This window comes from Vulpes lagopus, chromosome 5 (assembly GCF_018345385.1).
Source record: "Vulpes lagopus strain Blue_001 chromosome 5, ASM1834538v1, whole genome shotgun sequence".
Lineage (NCBI taxonomy): Eukaryota > Metazoa > Chordata > Mammalia > Carnivora > Canidae > Vulpes > Vulpes lagopus.
The window spans coordinates 92,648,652-92,660,612 of NC_054828.1; the positions used below are offsets into that span (position 1 = coordinate 92,648,652).

Below are 11,961 nucleotides of genomic sequence, written 5' to 3' on the forward strand. Positions count from 1 at the left end.
AGGCTTAATCACTCAGGCATCCTCCCCATTTCCATAAAATTGGATTTTCTTTCAACTTCACCTATTGAGAGAATTGCTTCCTGAATGATTTGATTTTGTGTGGGGTCCTTAAATCTGAACTCCCATCCTGTTGGGTTTCTCTCTTTGTCCCCCAATAACTTAGTCATATAACTACAAATTCTGGATCTAAGCCATCATGATTGATAAATAAGCTCATGGGAAAAGTTGACTTGGCATCCCTGCTTCTAGGCAGAACTCTCATTTTCTTGTGCTTTTTATTCTCTGAAGAGTTCCTTTATTTGCCATTAGCTAAGCCAGGCATTAAGATTTTTTAAAAAAAAATAATAATTTATACTGAAAATTTACTTGTTACTTTATTTGGAAAAATTTATTTAAATAGTCAACTTGTTCTATGTCCAGAAATATGCTAAAGAAGAAAACTCACACAATCTTATCAATGTAAAAAAAAAATGTGTTCAAGAAAATACAAAACCTATTCATGATAAAAGCTCTCAGTAAACTAGGGATAGAGAGGAACTTCCTCAACTTAATAAAAAATATGTAAAATAGTCTACAAATTACATAATAGTGAGAAATTGAAGCTTACCACTAAAATCAGGTACAAGACATGGATGTCTTCTTTCACCATTCTTGTTACATTATCCTGGGAGTAATAGCCAATGCAATAAGATAAGAAAAGGAAATAAAAGGTATACAAATTGGAAGGAAGAAATACCCTGTTTAGGGTTCCTGGGTAGTTCAGTCAGTTAAGCTTCTGCCTTAATCATGATCTCAGGATTCTGGTATGGAGTCTCACGTCAGGTTGCCTGCTTTTATCTCTCCCTCTATTCCTCCTACCTGCTTGTGATCTCTTGATCTCTTTGACAGTTACATGCATACATACATACATACATACATACCTAGAAATACCTGTCTATATTTATAGGTGACATGATCATCTATGTGGGGAAAAAAAAAACCTTCTTGGAAAAAATAAGCAATTGTGACAGGGCTGTACAATGCAAAATTAATATACAAAAGCCAAATTGCTTTTCTGTATACCAGCAAAGAATAAGTTGTACTTGAGGTCAAGAAGAATACCATTTACATTAGCACCAAAATTTGAAACCCTTAGGTATAAATCTAACAAAATCTGTAAAGATATATTTGAGGAAAACTACAAAAGTCTGATGAATGAAATCAGGAAAAACTAAATAAATGGAGAAAGAATTCATGTTCATGGAATAGAAATAATATTGTTAAGATATCAGTTCTTCTCACCTCAATCTACAGAGTAATTGCTATTCCAATAAAAATTGCACCAAATTATTTTGTCAATATCAACATGATTCTAAAGTTTATATGGGTGCAAAAGACCAGAATAGCCAATACAATATAGAAGAAGAATAAAGTTGAAGAACTAATACTACTCAATTTCAAGACATATGATAAGGCTGCAGAAATGAAGGCAGTTCAATTTTGACAAAGAATAGACAAATAAGTCCATGGAAAAAGTAGCTCTGAAATATGCCCACATTTATATAGTCAACTGATCTTTGACAAAGGAACAAAGGACATTTATGCAATGGAGCAGAGTTAGTATCTTCAACAGATGATGCTGGAAAAAGTGGATATGTACATCCAAAAATTAAATCTAGACACAGACTTTATATCCCTACCAAAGATTAACTCAAAATAGATTGCAGACCTAAATGTAATTGCAAAACTATCAACGCCTCAAAGATAACATAAAAGAAGACTTAGATGAACTCTAAGTATGGTGATACCATTTTAGATATAACACCAAAGGCACAATCCATGAAATAAATAATGCATAAGCTGGACTTAGTTAAAATTAAAAATTGCTCTATAAAAAGCAATATCAAGAGAATAAAAAGACAAGCTATAGATTGAAAGAAATATTTTCAAGAGACATATCTGATAAAGGACTGTTATCCAGAATATACAAAGAACTCTGAAAACTCAACAATAAGAAAAGAAATACCTTGATAAAAATAAGAGACAAGAACCTTAACACACATCTTACCAAAGAAAATATACAGATGCAAAGTAAGCATATGAAAAAATACTGCACACTTATGTCATTAGAGAAATGTAAATTAAAACAACAATAATAACCACTATATACCTATTAGAATAGCCAAAATCTGGAGCAATGATAATACCATATGCTAGCAAGGATGTGGAGTAACAGGAACTCTCATACAATGCTGGTAGGAATACAAAATGGTACAACAATTTTGGAAGACAGTTGTTAGTATTTTATGAACTAGAGATATTTTTGTCATGTAATCGAGTAGTTGTGCTCCTTGGTATTAAAGGAGTTAAAAGCTTGTGTTCACACAAAAAACTGCATGCACATTTTTATAGCAAATGTATTCATAACTGCTAAAACTTGGAAGCAAAAGATGCCCGTTACTAGGTGAATGGACAAATTGTGGTACAATTATTCAGCACTTAAACAAAATGAACTATCAAGCCATGAAAAAACATGGAGGAACCTTAAATGCACATTACTAAGTGAAGGACTGCAATCTGAAAAAGCTACAATAATGTATGATTCTAATATATTACATCCTGGAAATCCAGGGCAAAACCATGGAGTGATCAATGATTGCTGGGCTGAGGTGGGAGGAAGATAAACAGGTGGAGCACAGAGGATTTTAGGGCAGCAAAATGTATGATAGTATAATAATGGATATATGTCATCATATATTTGACCAAACCCATAGAATATACAATACCAAGAGTGAATCATTATATGGACTATGGGATGATTTTATGTCAGTGTAGTTCATCAGTTTTCACAAATTCCCCACCTCTTGTGGGGAATGTTGGTAATGCAGGAGGTTATGCATGTGTCAGGGGAGAGTGTATATTGAAAATCTCAATCTTTCCCTCAACTTTGCTGTGAATCTGAAACTGCTCTAAAAATAAAGTCCTACAAAAAGGATGAACTAAGATAAGAAAAACCTGTTCTAATCCATCCTTTACATCAGGACTTGAAAAAAATCTATTTTAAAATACTCTAACCTTGTCTTTTCACTTTGAAGATCTTCATTGACTTCTCATTGCCTTTATTTGAAGTTTAGACCTGTTAGTGTGCCCATGAAATCTGTTTAATAATCTCAATTCCCCTGATTCTTTATTTTCACTTCTAATTTTTCCCCTCAAAGATCGGTATTCTAGTAACAGACTTTACTTGCAATTCTTAAATGTGTTATGGACTGTAAAGCCTTTGGTTGAATTATTCTGTTTAAAAGGCAAGATCATTCTTGTTTCTGCCATAATAAATCCCACTCATAATTAAGTTTTTGACCCACTAGGCACTTTAGAAGAGGGATATTCTCAGCATTCACTCCAACATTAGATGTTTCCTTTGATATGTGTGAAAAGCAAACTATGTAGGTCTCTAGTATAGCCTTTGCCAGATTACACTGTGGTTATTTCTGTATTAGTCAGTCTTCCACACCGTTAAGTCCTAATGGGAAGTCTCTGTTTGACAACCATCACTGAAGATCCTTAGCACATGCCTTGTACATGGCAGATAGTTAAAAAATATTTGCAGTCAAAAAAAATCAAAGATTCTCTTTTAATATAAGAATTATTTGGAAAGAATTTGTTTATCTTTCATACTAAAAACTTATATTTTAAGTGTTCTGTTAAAGACTGTCAGTGGAGGATTATCTGAATTGAAAATTAATCTATTGGGGATCCCTGGGTGGCTCAGATCATGCCTTTGACCCAGGGCATGATCCTGGAGTCCCAGGATCGTGTCCTGCATCGGGTTCCCTCCATTGAGCCTGTGTGTGTGTGTGTGTGTGTGTGTGTGTGTGTGTGTGTGTGTGTCTCATAAATAAAATCTTTAAAAAAAAAGAATCTATTTAATATAAGGTTAACACAACATTTAGTAGGTTTTTTTCCTCTGGAGTTACAAATTATTACATTGTCTTGATAACAATGTCTGAGGGGCTGAGGGTAGCCTCCAAGGACCATACCTTCCCTTCTTTGCAGAAAAAGAGTTGTAATAGAAGGTCTGACTGTCATTCTTTGAAAGACCCACTTAAAAGTTTGTGCCTTAGTGGTCATCTAAAAACTTATATATCAGAAGGATTCCCACCTTCCCTAGAACTGATAAGAGTGGCTTATTTACTATGTCTAAACTATTTGTATAAACAGTATAATTTATACCGAACACTTGATTTACTCTGAATATCTAGAGGTTCTGTATGTGATAGGCAGAAGCTGCCTATATTACCAAACTAGAAGAAAAACCTCGGATGCTGAATCTGTAATGAACTTCCCTAATTGACAGCATTTCACAAATGCAGTCACAACTCATTGCTGAGGAATTAAGTGCCATCCTGTATGATTCCCCCAGGAGAGAACCTTTGAAAATGTGTATCCGGTTTCCCCAGGATTTCACCCCATATGCTTTCTCTCAGTAATTTTACTTTATATTCTTTCACCACAATAAATCATAGTCATGAATTAGACTATATGTTAAATCCATTTAATGAATCACCAAAACTAGAGTTGGTCTCGGTGACCCCCAACACTCCTTTATACCACCTCCTACCAAATATTTACCCTCTTCCCTGTATAAGTCCACTTTATGCCTCCTTACCATTCTTGCCACTTTCTTTTCATTTCCCTTACTTTTTTCTTCTCTATAAAGAAGACAGAGTTTGCAAGCTCTATACTTCTTGCAACTTGAGCCGTTTACATATTCAATCTTATATTCAACTCTGAAAATGCACTCACTCATTCAGTAAGCATGTAAAAGTATTTCCCATATGCCAAGCTTCATGAAATAAACTCAGTAAGGGAGAATTCTATTCAGTCATCTAAACCTTACATTCAAATGGGAACAACAAATTAGCAATGAGGCAGTTATTTTGTTCTGGCTGTATGTCGCATTATGGCAAGCCACCCCACAAGCTATTGGTTTGAAACAACAATTTCATTTTGTTCACATTTTATAGGTCAGAAATGTAGAAGGAGCTCAGGTGGGCAATTTGCCCATGATCTATGTAGTATAAAGTAGAGCACTGGGGCTTGCAGATCTGCTTCCATAGTGTCTTCTTCGTTCACGTGGCTGGTGTCTCATTGCTCCTACACCCCTCTCTGTGTATATGACATCTCATTCACCATGGCTTCATCACATACTAGGCTTATTAGGTGATAGGCTAATTAACACTTGATGGATCCAGAATAATAACAGTTCTTACATGGGCACTGGCTTTGAAGCGGCAGGAGTCTCAAGCTGCCAGGCCTCATAAGAGATATTCTCATAGTTGTTACAGTGTCAATTCTGTCACAGTCTATTATTCAAGTTACAAATCCTGCCCAGATCCAGAGGATAGAGATCTATCATCTACCACTTAATAGGATGTGACAAGTCATAGTGCAGAGGAACATATTAGATGAAGATACTATGGTAGCCATTTAGCGAAGACCAGGTAAAGACCACCACACATTCCACTGAAGAACAAGTACTACACAGATTTAAAAATGATAGTTTACCAGAGAAGCAAACTGTCACCTTCTTAGAGCGAGGAAGTTCTATAAAGTTTTCTGGAAGGTAAACTGAATTTGAGGGAAGAAAAGGCTTGTCCAATGATGAAGATAGCAGAAGTAAATATTACAGACTTAAAGAACACTGAGGTATGGCCCAAAGCTGAAAACAGAGCATTTTACTTTCTAAAAATTCAACAGTTTCCAGGATTGGCTTGGTTAGAAAGTTAAATGTTAATGGTGTAGTGAGAGAGAAGGCTGACAGAGTAAGAGTGTATGTAATGGGCTTTCCACAGGTTTCTAGCATGGTTGTCTACAATCTTGTTCTATAAAGAGCCAGTGAGTAAATATTTTAGGCTTTACAGGCACAAAGATATTGTTTAGGTAATTATATAATTACTTAAAATATAATCAATGTAAAGATCATTTTAGCTTGTCAAGCTTACCATAATAAGTTGTAAGTTGGATTTGTACCATAGGTCATATTGGTAACTGATGCAGTAGACATTTCGAACTTTATAGGCAATCATTTTTTAAAAAGTTTTATTTAGGAAAAATACATATCAGACATGAAGTTTGGAAAGACCAATCTGATAGCACTGTTGAAATTGAGGCAAACTAGCGATAGTGAAACTTGTTAGGACATTCTTAACGCAATCAGTGGATGTAATAATCCCTGAGCTAAAGAAGTACAATAAGCAGGACTTGGTATTTCTTTAGAAATACCATGAGTAGAGGTGCATGGGTGCCTCCATCAATTAAGTGTCTGACTATTGATTTTGGTTCAGGTCATGATCTCAGGGTTTTGAGATTGAGCCCCATGTCAGACTCAGTGCTGAGCGCAGTCTTCATATGACACTCTCTCTCCCTCTCTCTGCCCCTCCTCTCTCTCTCTCTCTCTCTCAAGTACTAAAATCTTAAAAATAAAAAAAATACCATGAATACCTACTGGTGGAAAAAGAGGGGAGAAGGATAACTTTTTATTTTCTTATGAAATCAGGCATTACTTATGAATCTGGTGATGCCATTTAAAAAGAAAACAAGGGGCACCTGAGTGGCTCAGTGGTTGAGCATCTGCTTTCAGCTCAGGTCTTGATCCCCAGGTCCTGAGTTAAGTGTACCTCATAAGGCTCCCCACAGGGAGCCTGATTCTCCCTCTGCCTACATCTCTGCCTTTCTCTGTGGCTTTCATGAATAAATAAAATATTTAAAAAGAAAAAGAAACACAAGAAGCAGAATCAGACCTTTAAATACAGAGAACAACTTGATGATTGCCAGGGCCCCAGGGGGTTGAGGGGGTGTAGGTAGGGGGAGCAGGGGGAATGGGCATATGGATGAAGGGGAGTGGGAGATACAGATTTCCCATTAAGGAATGAATAAGTCATGAGAATAAAAAGCACAGCAAAAAGAATGTAGTCAATGATATTATAAGGTGACATTGTATAGTGAGGTAAACAGTGTATAGTGACAGATGGTAACTATGCTTCTGGTGAGCATAGTGTAATGTTTAAACTTGTCAAATCACTATGTTATACACCTGAAACTAATGTATATTGTTTGCCAACTGCATTCAAATGAAAAATTTGGGGAAAAAAACGCAGGAATTATACGTATAGAAATAATAAATTATTTTTATTTTTTAATGGAATTAAATGGAATTAGTTTAATGTCATAACAGTATTTGAAACTACAAACCTGACAGGGCTTTACCAAATGTGAATATGCAAATTTGAAATGAAAGAGTCCATATCTTTCCTGACCTTGACATTGTTAAGCATGAATGTTTGTATTGAATTTCTTAACTCAGAATGTCCTTTTGTAGGCCACTTATATTTCCCCATGGTAGTACCTTTATTCTTTAATAGCTCTGATTCTTAAACTTTAATTTTTCATACTTTCTTTAAAAACCTGTCTTTCGGTGATCAATTTAAACTCTTCCACTTAACATTATGCACTTAAAATTTGGTTAGTTGTCTGTGATTTTAAGATCCTATAGCCTAGATTAAGATTAATAAAGGACCTCATTTTGTTTCACATATCTTTAATTGTTGACTTCTTGAAGGTTTGTTTGCGTATATTTTTTTATTGGAGTTCGGTTAGCCAACATATAGCATAATACCCAGTGCTCATCCCATTAAGTGTCCCCCTCAGTGCCTGTCACCCAGTCACCCCAAACCCCCACACACAACCCTTTCCACCACCCCTTGTTTGTTTCCCAGAGTTAGGAGTCTCTCATGTTCTGTCACGCTCACTGATATTGCCACTCATTTTCTATCCTTTCCCCTTTATTCCCTTTCACTACCTTTTATATTCCCCAAATGAATGAGCCCATAAAATGTTTGTCCTTCTCTGATTGACTTACTTCACTCAGCATAATACCCTCCAGTTCCATCCACGTTGAAGCAAATGGTGGGTATTCGTCGTTTCTAATGGCTGAGTAATATTCCATTGTATACACAGACCACATCTTCTTTATCCATTCATCTTTCTATGGACACCGAGGCTCCTTCCACAGTTTGGCTATTGTGGACATTGCTACCATAAACATTGGGGTGCAGGTGTCCTTCCGTGTCACTGCATCTGTATCATTGGGGTAAATCCCCAGCAGTGCAATTGCTGGGTCTAGGGCAGATCTATTTTTATTTTTTTTGACAGATCTATTTTTAATTCTTTGAGGAACCTCCACACAGTTTTCCAGAGTGGCTGCACCAGTTCACATTCCCAACAAGAGTGCAAGAGGCTTCCCCTTTCTCCACATCCTCTCCAACATTTGTTGTTTCCTGTATTGCTAATTTTCATCATTCTCACTGGTGGGAGGTGGTATCTCATTGTGGTTGTGATTTGTATTTCCCTGATGGCAAGTGACGCAGAGCATTTTCTCATGTGTTTGTTGGCCATGTCTATGTCTTCCTCTGTGAAATTCCTGTTCATGTCTTTTGCTCCTTTCATGATTGGATTGTTTGTTTCTTTGCTGTTGAGTTTAAGAAGTTCTTTACAGATCTTGGATACTAGCCTTTTTTTTTTTTAATTTTTTTTAAATTTTTTTTTTTAATTTATTTATGATAGTCACACAGAGAGAGAGAGAGAGGCAGAGACACAGGCAGAGGGAGAAGCAGGCTCCATGCACCGGGAGCCCGACGTGGGACCCGATCCCGGGTCTCCAGGATCGCGCCCTGGGCCAAAGGCAGGCGCCAAACCGCTGCGCCACCCAGGGATCCCGGATACTAGCCTTTTACCTGATAGGTCACTTGCAAATATCTTCTCCCATTCTGTAGGTGGTCTTTTAGTTTTGTTGACTGTTTCTTTTGCTGTGCAGAAGCTTTTTATCTTGATGAAGTCCCAATAATTCATTTTTGCTTTGGTTCCTCTTGCCTTTGTGGATGTATCTTGCAAGAAGTTGCTGTGGCCAAGTTCAAAAAGGGTATTGCCTGTGTTCTCCTCTAGGATTTTGATGGGTTCTTGTCTCACATTTAGATCTTTCATCCATTTTGTGTTTATCTTTGTGTATGGTGTAAGAGAATGGTCTAGTTTCATTCTTCTGCACATGGCTGTCCAATATTCCCAGCACCATTTATTGAAGAGACTGTCTTTCTTCCAGTGGATAGTCTTTCCTCCTTTATCGAATATTAGTTGACCATAAAGTTCAGGGTCCACTTCTGGGTTCTCTATTCTGTTCCATTGATCTATGTGTCTGTTTTTTGTGCCAGTACCACACTGTCTTGATGATCACAGCTTTGTAGTACAACCTGAAATCCGTCATTGTGATGCCTCCAGCCCTGGTTTTCTTTTTCAATATTCCCCTGGTTATTCGGGATCTCTCTTTGACTTCTTGAAAATATATTTTAGCTAAATGGTTCAAACTATTATTAGTTCCAAGTTGCAAACAATTGTCCCCAGCTATTTTGTAGAAGTTATTGTATGCTCTGTGTGACTGTGAATAGCAAAAATATCAGACTTTACAGTGGCTCTTTCTCTTAAAGACAAGAGTTAATTCAAAGAAATAAGTGCATCACTTGCTTAGTCAAAAACATCTCCTACCTGTTCACTGTGTCAGATCTCCTTAGTATCTCTATATGAGCTATATGGAGATTCTATCAAATTAATCTTCTTGTATGTATTCACTCTTTCAACAAATATTGGTCAAGAAACTTTTATATTAGTTTTACCACATCTTGAATAATTTCACCTCATATATTAAGTTTTTGGTTTGTTTATAGCTGTATTTTATAATGTAATGCACATTATATATTATTCTCACAATATCCTTTAAAAAAAGCACAAAGTAGGTAGAAATTTATGGCACAGAAGCTACAAATATCTCACCAATCCTATAGGCTCAGGTTATTTTACCTTTAATCTTTAGACTTGCATATTGCACAAGTTGAAAACCAAATGGCATGGATTCCTTTCTTGGTACCGAAATATATTCGGGGTTTAAAAATGTATATCAGAGCTTACTCACATGGAAGAAAATGAGTCAAATATTAGAGTACAGGAAGTAAATTTGTATCTGTAGCCAAAGTGCAATTTTCATAGACTAGTACAATTTTCCATTAAGAAATGATTCTTTCCCTTTTGCACAATACTTGGAGCAATTATCTTCATTAATAGTTGTTGGGTAGAAGACCATGTATTGTTAGAACAGTTGATTGATGCAATGAAAAATAGATTTGACCTATTTTTCCAATTAAACTAAGTGGATATCTTATAAGAGTTGAACAAATTAAATGATGATTTTAGAACTTTTGATAAAGTAGGTAATTTATTTATTTTTATAGCCAGGACCAGAGTAGTACGAAATTTGTTTTGTAGTAGTCATCATATTGATCTATTACATTTCTGAAGTCAGACATATTTAGATGTAAGACTTACAATGATCACATAATGTAAGAAATAATGTTTCAGAATTATATTTATTTTTAAATATTTATTGGCTACTTATTATGTTACAGGGTATCACCAATATCAAAGTTTGATATTTTCTTCTTGGATCATTACTAATTGATATTTCTTGCCTCACTTCCATTTAATTTGGACAATGTAATGTGTTCTATTAACAAAATGATATTCTGAGATGAGGTGATTACAAGCAGGCCTACCCTTTTTTTCTGTGAAGGCTATATGCATAGTATTAAGTGAAGGAACTCCATATAGTAGAAACTACTACATGAAATGATATTAGTCCCTGAGTGACCTATAACAAATGAGATTTGATTAAGAAACTAACTGAGCCACTGACATTTTGGGGAGTGCTTATTTCAGATGTTTCCATGATTTAAACTAATGCAGCTTTTCACCTGTCATCATTAGAATAGAAGTTGAATAACCACCATACTTATTTTGAGCTGTGTGAGATTTGCCTAGAAAATTCTTTTAAGAAAATGAATATCTGACCCGGTAAACTTAGGTTGATGGTGAAAGCATAGCAGGCATGTGTACTTCTCCAAAAAAATTACATAATTCTGATGTTCACTTCTGGTTAAGAATCACTCTGTAAGACTCTTATCTTATAAGTGATATGTTATCCTTCACAAAAACCAGTTTAAAAAGAAACAGTTTAAATCCATCCATTCAAATTCATTTTACATGTATCTATATCTATCACTGTAAGATTTGGAGATTTGGTATTTTACAGTTTTAAATAATTATGACTGACTTCTTCCACCTCAAAATTCTGAATAACATATTCCATGAGTACCAGATGCATAGTATATATCGAAAGTAACCTCTGAATAAATATTTTAGATAAAAGGAAAACCTAAGCTAACATGGTCACATGGCTGATACTTTACTGAAAATTACTCAGTTTCCCAAGATGTGATTTAGACTATATATCCTTCATTTACTTTCAATTTCTTTTTAAAAAATGTTTATTTTCTAGAAATATATATTTAAAAATTCCCCACAACAAATGTTGTTCTCTCATTTCCCCATCTTTGTCCTCTTCTTCAACACCCTTAATCTAAAAGACATTATTACACCTTATTAAAAATTCATCCAAATGCCCAATGTTCCATCTATGTATTCTTCTGTGTTTACCAGCTGTATGCTAATATAGCCATCTACAGATACCACATAGCCTTTGTAGTCCATTCCCCACTTAAGTTTCACCATTATTGTGTTCCCTGTTAATCCATCCAGGAAAGTTTTGGGATTGAGGGCCAAACTCATCAAAACGACAAGTAAACTCTGTAGGTCACTCACCCACAACCAAACTGTTGTCTGACCTTTGTGACTGGAGTTAGCAACAGCTAGCACATTTTCTTTCAGTTTGTATAAAAAAAATAAGAAATTCAAACCCATTTGGTATGATTTAACTGAAGGCAGTTTTCTTAATCTCACGTTTTGTCTCAAAAACTGAGTATATTCGTTGGGGATACAAAAAGACAAGGATTTATTGAATGACAAGACTTTATGAAATAT

The 11,961-nt window shown here is 35.4% G+C and overlaps 1 pseudogene; it reads right to left on the reverse strand.

The window, feature by feature from the left end:
* Positions 1–11,709, reverse strand: part of LOC121491846 — a 73,030-nt pseudogene extending 61,321 nt beyond the window's left edge.
* Positions 11,710–11,961: the final 252 nt, after the last annotated feature.